The 11,986-nt window shown below is 41.7% G+C and overlaps 2 long non-coding RNA genes across 4 annotated transcripts; one reads left to right on the plus strand and one right to left on the minus strand.

Moving 5' to 3' along the window:
• Positions 1 to 3,561: 3,561 nt before the first annotated feature.
• LOC131186185 (uncharacterized) lies at positions 3,562 to 8,957 on the minus strand. Of its 3 annotated transcripts, XR_009152317.1 has the most exons (5): positions 8,601 to 8,957; positions 8,424 to 8,488; positions 5,886 to 6,467; positions 5,263 to 5,341; positions 3,562 to 5,074 (listed from the first exon to the last, which is right to left on the minus strand). It is a non-coding gene; the product is annotated as an uncharacterized LOC131186185 (long non-coding RNA). The 3 variants fall into 3 exon arrangements; XR_009152315.1 differs by lacking the exon at positions 8,424 to 8,488; XR_009152316.1 differs by having other exon boundaries at positions 8,424 to 8,957.
• Positions 3,804 to 11,461, plus strand: LOC131186186 (uncharacterized). The gene is made up of 3 exons (XR_009152318.1): positions 3,804 to 3,918; positions 7,514 to 7,915; positions 10,207 to 11,461. It is a non-coding gene; the product is annotated as an uncharacterized LOC131186186 (long non-coding RNA).
• Positions 11,462 to 11,986: the final 525 nt, after the last annotated feature.

Genomic DNA, 11,986 nt, shown 5'->3' on the forward strand with positions numbered 1-11,986 from the left:
AGCAATGGGTGGAAACTGATCAAAGAAAGAAGCAACTTAGAACTAAGGAGAAATTTCCTGACAGTTAGAACAATTAATAAGTGGAACGACTTGCCTGCAGAAGTTGTGAATGCTCCAACACTGGAAATTTTTAAGAAAATGTTGGATAACCATCTGTCTGAGATGGTGTAGGGTTTCCTGCCTAGGCAAGGGGTTGTCTGCCTTCAAACTCCAAGGTCCCTTCCAACTCTGTTGTTATGTTATGTTATGAAATGGTATAGGATAGATTCTCCTGCTTGAGCAGGGGACTGGACTAGAAGACCTCCAAGGTCTATTCTATTCTATTCTATTCTATTCTATTCTATTCTATTATTGGAAAAGCCAGAGAAAGCCACCAGGTCCCTGACTCAGATCTCTGAGAGCTGGGTGTGAAGCTTCCTCTTCCAAGCCCATCAGCGCTATCTCTGAGATTGATGGGCAGGACTAAAAATCTGATAAATCAATAAAAATGGCTGGCTGGCTCAAACCATGGCATTGCTGACCAAGGGTTGCTCCAGGCACACAACTTTATGATGCTTCTTGACACAGTTACATTAAGCGAATCACTGCAGCTGTTCATTTAGTATCATGGTTGTTAAGTAAATCTGGTTTCCCAATTGACTTTGCTTGTTAGAAGGTCACAAAAGGGGATCACGCGATTGCCATAAATATGAGTCAGTTGCCAAGCATCTGAATTTTGATCACGTGATCATGGGGGTGGGGGTTGCTGCAGAAGTCATAATTATGAAAATGGTCAATAGATGAAGGAATTTTAAAAAGGTTAAGAGAGGAAAAATATATATCAATAAAATGGGAAAATACAAATAGGGAAAATAGTAGTATATGTATTAATAGATAATACAACTTATTATAACTAAAAATAAATTAAGATTAGTAGATGAAAATTTAGGATTAGGTAATTTAATTGAATTATTAACATGAATTGTGTGTTAAAGTTATATTCTGAATTTAAAATATTGAGGATTTGAAATTGTGGGGATTTTGAGACACACTCCCGGGATTGATTAAATATTGTTAAAATTTGGTGTTATTAGTAATCCTACACATTTGGAATATTGGAGTTATGGTGGAATAATGATTAATTCTTAAAATATTAAATGATAGCATTTTAGCAGGGGATAACAAATACAAGGCGCAAAGAAACGTTATCTATGTTTAAATGAATTAATGGGAAATATGATAAAGGATTATGAAAAGAGAATAGTATTGTTGAAGTTGGAAGATTAGTTGGACACACACTTATTTGTATTATTTTTGTTAGTATTATTTAAAAAAGACTTGACCCAGTCAATACACTGTCCACAAAATATGTATGGTGTGAAAAGAAAAAGGGCAAGAAAAAGTTTTTTAAAAAAGGAAAAAAGTTTTTTAAAAAAGAAAAAAAATCTTTTTTTAAAAAAAAAAGAAAAAAAGAAAAATGTTCATAAGGAGGAACTTACAACCATTTTTCACAGTTATGACTTTTCTAGTATTCTCATGGTCACGTGATCAAAATTCAGATGCTTGGCAACTGACTCATATTTATGACGGTCGCAATGTCCCGGGGTCACGTGATTCCCCCTTTTTTCCAGGTAACTTTGAAAGGCCACTAAATGAAATAAGTCAAGGACAACCTGTAAAATGCGTTAAACAGTTGTCCACCCTGCTGAAGTATTGAAGTGTGTTCTTTTTTCCTCTGTGAAGATCTGAAAGCCCCATAGGATTGTTCAAATTTTGCTTTACGATCTCGATGTTTGGGCTGACCTCTCCTGGAAACAAATTTTAATCTTCTTCTCATATTTTCTTCTGCCCTCAGAGCTAACCCAATGGTGGAACCTCTCATTCCACCAGTTCAAACTATACAGAAATTAAATAGCAAAATTCAGGTGTTACTGCAGTTTGCCAAGGTATATTAAAATCTATACAAAAAGTGACGTTCGTGGGAATATTTGGTTGCGCATGGATATAGGAATTTTCTCCAAATAGGCTCTTTTTTATTTTTGCTTAGTATGTCCATCAAGCAAACAAAAATGAATATATTTGGAGAAATTTGCACCCAGATCATCATTTATTTTAATAAATGATACTTTATTACTTAATCAATTACTTTGATTTCCATAGCTGCCTATGTCACCACAGCGACTCCGGGTGGCTGATCACATTTAAAAACAATATGCCAACTTTAGATATAACACATCAATACACTAGCATGCTAAATGAATAATAGCAGGCTCAACACACAAATACTAGCACAAAGCCTGATCAGATTACAGATTAACAGAGTTGGAAGGGACTTTGTAGGTCATCTAGTCCAACCCACTGCCCAAGTAGGAGACCTTACATCATTTCTAACAGGGGGCAGTCCAGTCTATACTTTAAAACTTCTATGGATGAAGCTCCCACAACTTCCAAAGGCAACTTCTGTTTCATGGATGGATTACTCTCACTGTCAGAAAATTTCTCCTTATTTCCAGATTGAATCTCTCCTTGATCAGTTTCCATCCATTGTTCCTTGTCTGGTCTTCGAGTGCCTTAGAGACTAGCTTGAGCCTCTCCTCTCTGAGGCAGCCCCTCAAGTATTGGAAGACTGCTGTCATATTCTCCCCTGGTCCTTCTCTTCACTAGACTAGCCAGGACCAGATCCTGCAACCGTTCTTCATATGTTTGAGCCTCTAGTCCCCTAATCATCTTGGTTGATCTTCTCTGCTCAAAATCTCTGCTCAAAAATCCCAAGTTTGAGGGGGGGAAATACAAAGTTGATAGAAAGACTTAAATGGAAGGGGAAAAATAACAAAGACACTGGACAGATTCCCAGAAATGAAAAGCCCAGGAAAACTGATGTATAGACAGTTGTCCTCAATGCAGGTTTTCAAGAAAGCCAAATAAAGATGGAAGGGGGTTGGCTGTGGGCAGCAGGGCCAAGGGACCTGCCCTCTGGGCTTTGAAAAAAGAGGGGATGGCTTTGATGGCTTTTGGCTTTTTGGCAGTTGTGTCATTGGCTGATTTGCTTTGAAATCTTTATGAGCACTCAGCAAAGGTCTCCAAGGTCATTGGAGAGGGCAGAGGCCCCTGGACTTACTATCCCCAAGGGTTTTACCCAAACTTGTTTTCTAAGCAATTTTCCTCCCTTCCAAGCAAAATATTAGTTCAGCTCTTACGCTTTGGACGTAAGGTTAGGAGTGAATGTCAATAGAAAGTGGGACCTGGAATCTAATTCAAAAGCCTTGAGGGTGGTGAGAACTGAGTGGACCTCCGACCGTGGGCAACTTTCAGATGGGTGAACTTCAGCTCCCAGAATCTCCCAGTCAGCCAGCGAGAAGGGGTGGAGTTTTTGTGTGGTCTCTTGAAATGAAGGTCCTCCATTGCACTGAATTTTTCTTGTTTCTTTAACATAAATAGACTAGAATACTTCATTGGCCAAGTGTGATTGGGCACACAAGGAATTTGTCTTTGGTGCATAAGCTCTCAGTGTACATAAAAAGAAAAATACATTCAAAAAGAATCATAAGATACAACACTTAATAATAGTCATAGGTTACTAAATAAGCAGTCAAATCATTTATTCATACATAAATGAAACATAAATGAATCATAAAGATACAAGCCACAAAGTTACAGTCATAAGTGGAAGGAAATGGGTGATGAGAATGATGAGTAGATTAATAGTAGTACAGATTTAGTAAATAGTTTGACAGTGTTGAAGGAATTATTTGTTTAGCAGAGGATGGCCTTCGGGAAAAAACTGTTCTTGTGTCTTGTTGTTCTGGTGTGCAGTGCTCTATAGCGTCGTTTTGAGCGTAGGAGTTGAAACAGTTTATGTCCAGGATGCGAGGGGTCTGTAAATATTTTCACGGCCCTCTTTTTGACTCGTGCAGTATACAGGTCCTCAATGGAAGGCAGGTTGGTAGCAATTATTTTTTCTGCAATTCTAATTATCCTCTGAAGTCTGTGTCTGTCTTGTTGGGTTGCAGAGCCAAACCAGACAGTTATGGCGCATGGGTGAAATCTACTTACCTTCCCTACCAGTTTGGAAGTGTGCATGCTGCGCGTGCACATGAGCAGAGCAAGGGCGTGACCTCTTGTCAGGTCCAATTTTTGACCCTCTGCGCATGCGCAAAGCCTGCACATGCGCAGAGGCTCAAAAACGGGTTACTTCCTGGTTAAAACTAGGAAGTAATGATGTCTGGGTGGGTAGGAGGAGCCTCGCACTGCTGCTGCTACTGGTTTGCCGAATCACTGCCACGGCGGCTACCAGTTCGCGTTAACCGGAGAGAACTGGCAGGATTTTACCATTGTTATGGAGCTGCAGATTACAGAATCATAATTCCTCTGTAGAACTGAATCAGCTTCCTGAGTTGGTGCAGGAAGAACATTTTTTGTTGTGCTTTTTTGATGATGTTTTTGATGTTAGGTGTCCATTTTAAGTCTTGAAACCTAGAACTTAGAAACTTGGAGGTCTCTACAATTGATACTGCGTTCTCTAGTATTGTAAGAGGTGGTAGCATGGGAGGGTTTCTCCTAAAATCTACCACCATTTCTACACATTTGAGTGTGTTTAGTTCAAGATTCTTCTGATTGCACCACAAGGCTAGTTGTACAACCTCCCATCTGCATGCAGATTCATTGTTGTCTTGAATGAGACCAATCACTGTCTCATCCCCACAGGGATAGTTTTTTCCCCCAGCTGAATTTCTAAAATTTTTAGAAATCAGCATATGGGAATCTGAAATAGCTTGCCAGTGCCTTCTTCCTCTTCTTTTCTTTTCTTTTCTTTTCTTTCCTTTTCTTCCCAGTCTGGATCATCCCCTGTAGGATTTCCTGGTGGTGCTCCATCCCCATCGCCATGTAATCAGTGTCAATCTTTCAGAAAAACTGAGTACAGACAAGGGAGGAGGCTGGAGCTGTCACCGAAATGGGGCAATTCTGGAAAGTATGGTCAACATTCAGCTGTGGAGAGAGAAAGCTGGACATGGATCTCAAGTTTTTCGCTGGAGAAGAGTCTTGCAGGCCACTAGGGCTGATAGCAGAAGGCAACAGCACCATTTCCTGCCATGAGCTGGGAAACAGATAAAAACCGAAGGCTGAACAGAGGCCGATCACCATGAAAATCCTGCCAGCCCCACCCAGATGGGAGTCCCCACTTCTGGGGGTGGGAGCTTCAACTCCCCCATGTTGAATGTGACCCTTGGCCGTCAAGGCGGTTCATCTTCTGCCCCCTCCCCTCCCCACAGCTATAACACTCACCGCCACTCCGAGTTCATTTTTCCTATTTCATTTTGTTGGTGGAGAAGGCTGGGTTTGTCTTCCAACCTAAAAAGACTAACTGACATTTTTTGGAGAGAAGCAGTTATTCCAACAACGACAAAGGGGTGTATTGGGGGACCTAACTTGGTGCTCCCTTCCCTTCCCCCCCCCCCAATTCATTTATCTTTGTGCGCAGCACCCCCGAGAGACTGTTAACTCAGCCTTTCCAGGGAAGATGTTTTGAAGCAAAAAATAGAATAGGATAGGATAAGATAGGATAGGATAGGATAGGATAGGATAGAGTAGGGTAGAGTAGAGAATGTAGAATAGAAAACAGGAAGAGAAGAGAAGAGAAGAGAAGAGAAGAGAAGAGAAGAGAAGAGAAGAGAAGAGAAGAGAAGAGAAGAGAAGGGCAGGGCAGGGCAGGGCAGGGCAGGGAAGGAAGAGGGAAGACAAGACAAGACAGCTGGACGTTGGAGGCCTTCTAGTCCAATCCCCTGCTCAAGCAGGAGATCCTATATCATTTCAGACAAATGGATGTCCAGTCTCTCCTTGAAAATCTCGAGTGATGGAGCACCCATAACTTCTGGAAGCAAGCCATCCCACTGGTTAATTGTCCTCACCATTGGGAAGTTTCTCCTTAATTCCATGTGGCTTCTCTCCTTGATTAGCTTCCATCCATTATTTCTTGTCTTGCCCTCAGGTACTTTGGAAAATAGGTTGACCTCTCTTCTTCTTTGTGGCAGCCTCATAAATCCTGGAAGACTGCTATCACGTGAGGTCTTTTCACTAGACTAGCCAAACCCAAATCCTGCAGCCGTTCCTCCTAAGTTTTAGTCTCCAGGCCTTTGATCATCTTAGTTGCTCTTCTCTGCTCTTTTCCCAAAGTCTGTATGGCTGTATGAAAATGAACTGGGGGGGGGGGGAGGAGGAAGGAATTTATTTGGCAGGGTTGGTATCATGGAAATAGCTTTTTCGTCCTGCAATGGAGAAGCTCGGAAAGGGAGCAGCGTCTGCTGAGGAAAGCAGGGAGGGGGAGGCGATGAGCAAGTCTCGGAAATACACTGGAATCTCTTGTAAAGGACTGCGCTAGAGACCCACAGAGTACCTTCCTTTCCTGCAGGCGCGTGTGACTTTGTCACGTTCAGAAGCAAACTGGCATCTATTCCAAGCTGCAAACTCTGGTTCCTTAAAGTCTGAAGCCGCTGGGATGAAAGAGAATTTTTTTCCAGTTATTTCTTTGTTTTTTAAAGTTTTTACAGTTTTTTATTTTTTATAAAAATATCAAATCAGTGTGTGAACAGAGTGGCACCTGGGTGTCATACATTGATGGATGTATGTATGTATCTTGATGAACGTATCTTTTCTTTTATGTACATTGAGAGCGTATGCACCAAGACAAATTCCTTGTGTGTCCAATCATACTTGGCCAATAAAATTCTATTCTATTCTATTCTATTCTACATTCTAATACAAATAAAACTAATCAAGTTAATCATAATCCTTACATTAATCTGTTTATGTATTTCTAATTACACACTTGTATCAAATTATAGTTTATCATTGTTCAATTATTCCACATTTTCTCTTGTTATTACTTTCATTTTATGATATAAAAATGTATACACTAATATTCGCCCTTCTCTTATTTCTATCACTTATTCTAGCTTTTAATTGTATCACCCTTTATTAAGAGACTTTTTCTTTCTTTCTTATCTCACTTCTAATCATGTCATCTACTTCAAAGAAAAAAGGAAGAGAGAGAGAATAGAATAGAATTTATTGGCCAAGTGGGATTGGACACACAAGGAATTTGTCTTTGGTGCATATGCTCTCAGTGTACATAAAAGAAAAAATACCTTCATCAAGGTACAACATTTACAACACAAATGATGGTCAGAGGGTACAAAATTAACCCTTAATGATAGCAACAAAAAGTTACAGTCCTATAGTCATAAGTGGAAAGAGATTGGTGATGGGAATGATGAGAAGATTAATAGTAGTGCAGGTTTAGTCAATAGTTTAACAGTGTTGAGGGAATTGTTTGTTTAGCAGAGTGATGGCCTTTGGGGAAAAACTGTTCTTGTGTCTAGTTGTTCTGGGGTGCAGTGCTCTATAGCGTCGTTTTGAGGGTAGGAGTTGAAACAGAGAGAGAAAAGGAAAAGCAACTCAGAAAAACAAGCTATTTCTCAGTTATTTTCTTTGAGTGCCAGCAACACCCTCATGGGTTGATGTTTTTGTACTTTTTTAGTGATGAAGTGGCAAGGATGGACACCTTCCGTGTTGTTTTATACACACACACACTCACACACACATAAATACAAACTATCTCTGAAATCCCACATTAGGTCATGCAGGGCTATAAGGTTGCCTTTTGCAAAGGATGTAAAGAGATGCCCTAGAAATCACCCCTCCCTCCCAACCTGTGCCCTCACCTCCCGAATACCCTCTAACAGCCATTCCCAAGAACTCTGGAGCACCCCGAGCAGTGGTGGGTTTCTATCAGTTTGGCCCACTTTGGGCGAACTGGTAGCAGTGGTGGCCAGAGGCTCAGCCCACCCAACTGGACGAAATCACGGATACTCTTCACATGCACAGAAGGTTCTGCGTATGTGCAGAAGTGCGCGCTCACAGTTCCGAACCAATAGCGAAGGTAAGTGAAACCCGTTACTGACCCCGAGAATAAGGCAGGACAGAAGCTGCTTTGGCAGGAAAAAGGAAAACGTGAAGACATTGCAACCTAGTTTTCCAGAAGTGAAAATTTATAATAGGAGCATTTATGTTATTATAAAATTAATATTATTGTATTATGATAATAATATCATAATTATTTATTTCCAACAGCTTTAAAATATTGTGGGAATTTTAGAGCACTGTTTTGGACAACTTGAAATGATGGAGACTCTAAAAAATGGTGAAGGATATCTTGAAAGGCAAAAAAAATTGTTCAGTCTTGCTGGTCCTTAGACCACTGGAGAAACTTCTAGAAGACAATGCTTTCTTTCTTTCTCTTTCTCCCCCTCCCCTCTCCCCCTCTTCCTTCTCTACAGTGAGAGTAAAGAGGGATACCGGGAAAAGCATAAAAGCATGGAATAACAGAGTTGAAAGGGACCTCAGAGGTCATCTAGTCCAGCCCCCCGCTCAATCAGGAAACCCTATACCATTTCAGACAGGTGGTTGTCCAGTCTCTTCTTAAAAACCTCGAATGTTGAAGCACCCACAACGTCTGAAAGCACAAATATTCCACTGGTTAATTGTCCTCCCTGTTAGGAAGTTTCTCCTTAGTTCCAGATTGCTTCTCTCCTTGATTATTTACTATCCATTGTTTCTTGTCCTACCTTCAGGCACCTATGCTCATAATCCGATGCAAGGCCTTTCCTTCTGGTTGCCCATTGGCTTCAGCCAGCCAAAAAAAAAAAATTGCTGGGCATTTCTGTTTTGGGCATCCTCTAAATATTTTTCAACGTTTTTTCTGATCTGCTCAGCTGTAAGTTGCAAAATCTATAGTCATCGTGGAATTCTCTTAACCCTTTGCTTCACGGGGCAAAGGTCTGGATGGACGCATCCAAACTGTGGAGTCCTCAAAGAGCATTTGTGGAACAGAGGGCGGGTTTATTTGTCCCTTTCTGCTTTCTTTCTAGCAAAACAAACAAAACATGTTTTTGGGAGAGAGAAAGGACAACATCGCACAAGGACCATCCCTGGCTCAGGCAACTCCCTGGGGGAAAGGCAGCATCTCCTGGCCAAAGTTGCTAATCAGAGAAATAGAGAGCCCTTAGCAGACCAAAGGGCACTAAGGCCCTTGAGCCACGTCCTGGGCCACGTAGAGGCAGGTGGGTGTGGACCGGCTCAGCCCTCACTTTGGAAACCTCACGGTGAACGTTAAGCCAAATCAGGAAGGGGGGGAGGTGCGGTTTCCGGCCCTTTGGAGCCAAGCTGAAAAAGACACACACACCCCTCCATCAACAGCCAGCGAGTGCAGCCCTGAGATAACTCCTCTGCTACTTCCTCCCTTTGTCCTCGGCTTCTTCCAGGCTTCCTGTCCAGGAGTGTCCCGTGGTGTTTCCTAGAGCTGCTCGGCTGACCATCGTGCTGGCAAGTCTGGCTTTACTCCCTGGGGGCCTTGGGAAGAAGAGCTGGCCCACCAACCAGCTCTTTGCAACCCAGAGCCCGGGTAAAAATGGGCTACCCAACCCATTTCCTTCTCAAAGCTTAGGTGAAACCCATTGCTTAAGGGAGCCTGGCTGGTTCTGTAGAAGCCACACCCGGGGCACCATCCAAGGTTGGCGAGGTTGGCATGGCAGGCATTGTGGGCAGGGAAGAGGGGGGAGGAGGAGGAGGTGATGAGGGAGAAAGACAAGGAGGAGGAGAAGGAGGAGAAGGTGGGGAAGGAGGAGGAGGAGAGGAGTAAGAGGAGGGGAGAGGAGAAGGGGAAGGAGGAGGATAAAGGATGAAAAGACGGAGATGGAGAAAGAGAGGGTGGAAGAGGAGAAGGAAACAAGAGGAAGAGAGAAGGGGAAGGGGAAGGAAGGGAGAGGAGGAGAGGAGAAGGGGAAGGAGGAGGAGGATGAAAAGACAAAGATGGAGAAAGAGGAGGAGGAGGAGGAAAAGGAAAGAGGAAGAGGAGAGGATAAAATGGAGGAGGAAGAGGAGAAGGAGAAGGAAAAGGGGAGGGAGAGAGCAGGAGGACGAGAAGAGAAAGAGAAGAACAAGCATTGCTAGAAGTTTCTCCAGTGGTCCAGGAGCTAGAACTACAAGAGTAGAACTTTTTTTTTTTGCCTCTGAAGATGTCCTTCAGTTCTTCTTAGGTTGTATATCATTTCTTAGTGAGTGGAATTCTGCCTTTTGTGGAATTCGGTCTCTTGTCTCCCCTCCCTTAATCCAGACCAAGAAATGAAGGCTTTTTAAATGGATCCAATGAAAATAAACCCCTGAACCTTTCAGGTCAAACTCAATCCTGGGGGCGCATGGCACATTCCCCCCCCCCATCAACTTCCTTGGCAACCCGAAGCGAGGGACTGGGTTGATTGGCAGCCCAACGCCCAGTTTGGAAAGCAAGAAGCCCCACCAGAGGATGCCACAGGACCAATCTGCATCCTGCTTCAAATCCTGACCAAAGGCTGAATCTAGTGCTTCTCAGATACGACCAGCTGCCATGCCAAAGCCCATGATAGCTGGGAATGAAGGGGGGGAGTGGCCTGAGGAGACCTCCTGGAGCAGCCAAACGGAAATGAGTTTCAACAGGAACTGCTCTTTACAGAGAGAAAGTTTATACGTGGCACCTTCGAGACAACTCGTTCCCCAAGGCAGCGTTCTTGGACCAACACTCTTCATATTATACATTAAAGATCTCTGTGACTTTGTTTGTCGGAAGGTCACAAAAGGGGATTACGTAACAATAAAAGAAGATAATTATTATAAACTAAAAGAACAAATTGAGAAAGATTTGGAGAAATGGAAAAACCTGCAACTTTCACTTATGGGAAGGATAGCAATCATAAAGATGAATATATCACCAAGACTATTATATCTATTGCAGACAGTACTGATAAAACTTGAAAAAACTTACTTTCAACATCTTAATAAGAGACATCTAAACAAGAAAATTTATATGGCAAAGGAAAAAAGCTAGAATAAGTATAAAGATGTTACAAGACACGAGGCTAAGGATTTGGACTGCCAAATTGGGAACTATATTACCAGGCAGCAGCACTGACTTGGATGAAAGAATGGGTGGAATTAAGAAATACATGACTATTAATTTTGGAAGGATATGGTTTGCAACTGGGATGGCATGCTTTTTTATGGCATGGAAGAAGTACTTTTTTTTTTTTTTTTTTATAAAAAAGTTTTATTTTTACAATCTTATCAAATAATTCATCCAATGTACAGTTATAGTTACAGTCGGGCCTGCCCAGTCACCACCCCCCTTTTTAACCTTCTTCCCTCTTCTACCTTCTTTTACTTTCCAAACCTTCCTCTCCTTCTCTTATCTACCTCCTCTCCTCCCTCCACCCTACACTCTTCTCCCTCTTCTACCCCTCTTCCTTCCTCTTCTCCTCTTTCCTACCTCCTACTCTCTCTTTTTTCCCTCCCCACCGTTCTAAAATGGCAACTGGTCAGACCCGACCCTACATTAATTATATTTATACATCTTCAATAATCCCTGTACATTAACCATCACTCCATCACTAACCTCAACCCCCCAATTCCCTTCCCCTTTACCCCCCACCCCCCACCCCACTTCCCAGAACAAAATGCAGGGTATCAAAACTAACAATCATAATCTAAAATAATTCCTAAATTATAATCTCTAGTCTCTCCACGCTTATTCACACTCTCAATTCCCCTCTCCTTCAAAAATATATCTAATACAAATTATTTCCTAAATTTACTCATATGCTATTTGATATTTTTTTATGGAAGAAGTACTTTCACAGACATTATACAAGAAATGCATTGCTATTAGTATGGGAGAAGGTTAGAGATAAATATTATATGAAAATTCCAACATAGTTATCAACAGTGGAAGCTTTAATACATCCAAATACTTTTAATCTTAGAAATATTGTTAGGTATAAGGAATTATTAACAGATGGGGGGAATTGAAGCGGAAACAAGACTTGGAAAAACAGGGGATTGAATTAGATTGGTATATGTATATGCAAATACAAACAAGACATGAAAAAGATGTTAAACTATACGGTTTTTACCTAGAAAAGAC

Source organism: Ahaetulla prasina, chromosome 16 (assembly GCF_028640845.1).
Source record: "Ahaetulla prasina isolate Xishuangbanna chromosome 16, ASM2864084v1, whole genome shotgun sequence".
Lineage (NCBI taxonomy): Eukaryota > Metazoa > Chordata > Lepidosauria > Squamata > Colubridae > Ahaetulla > Ahaetulla prasina.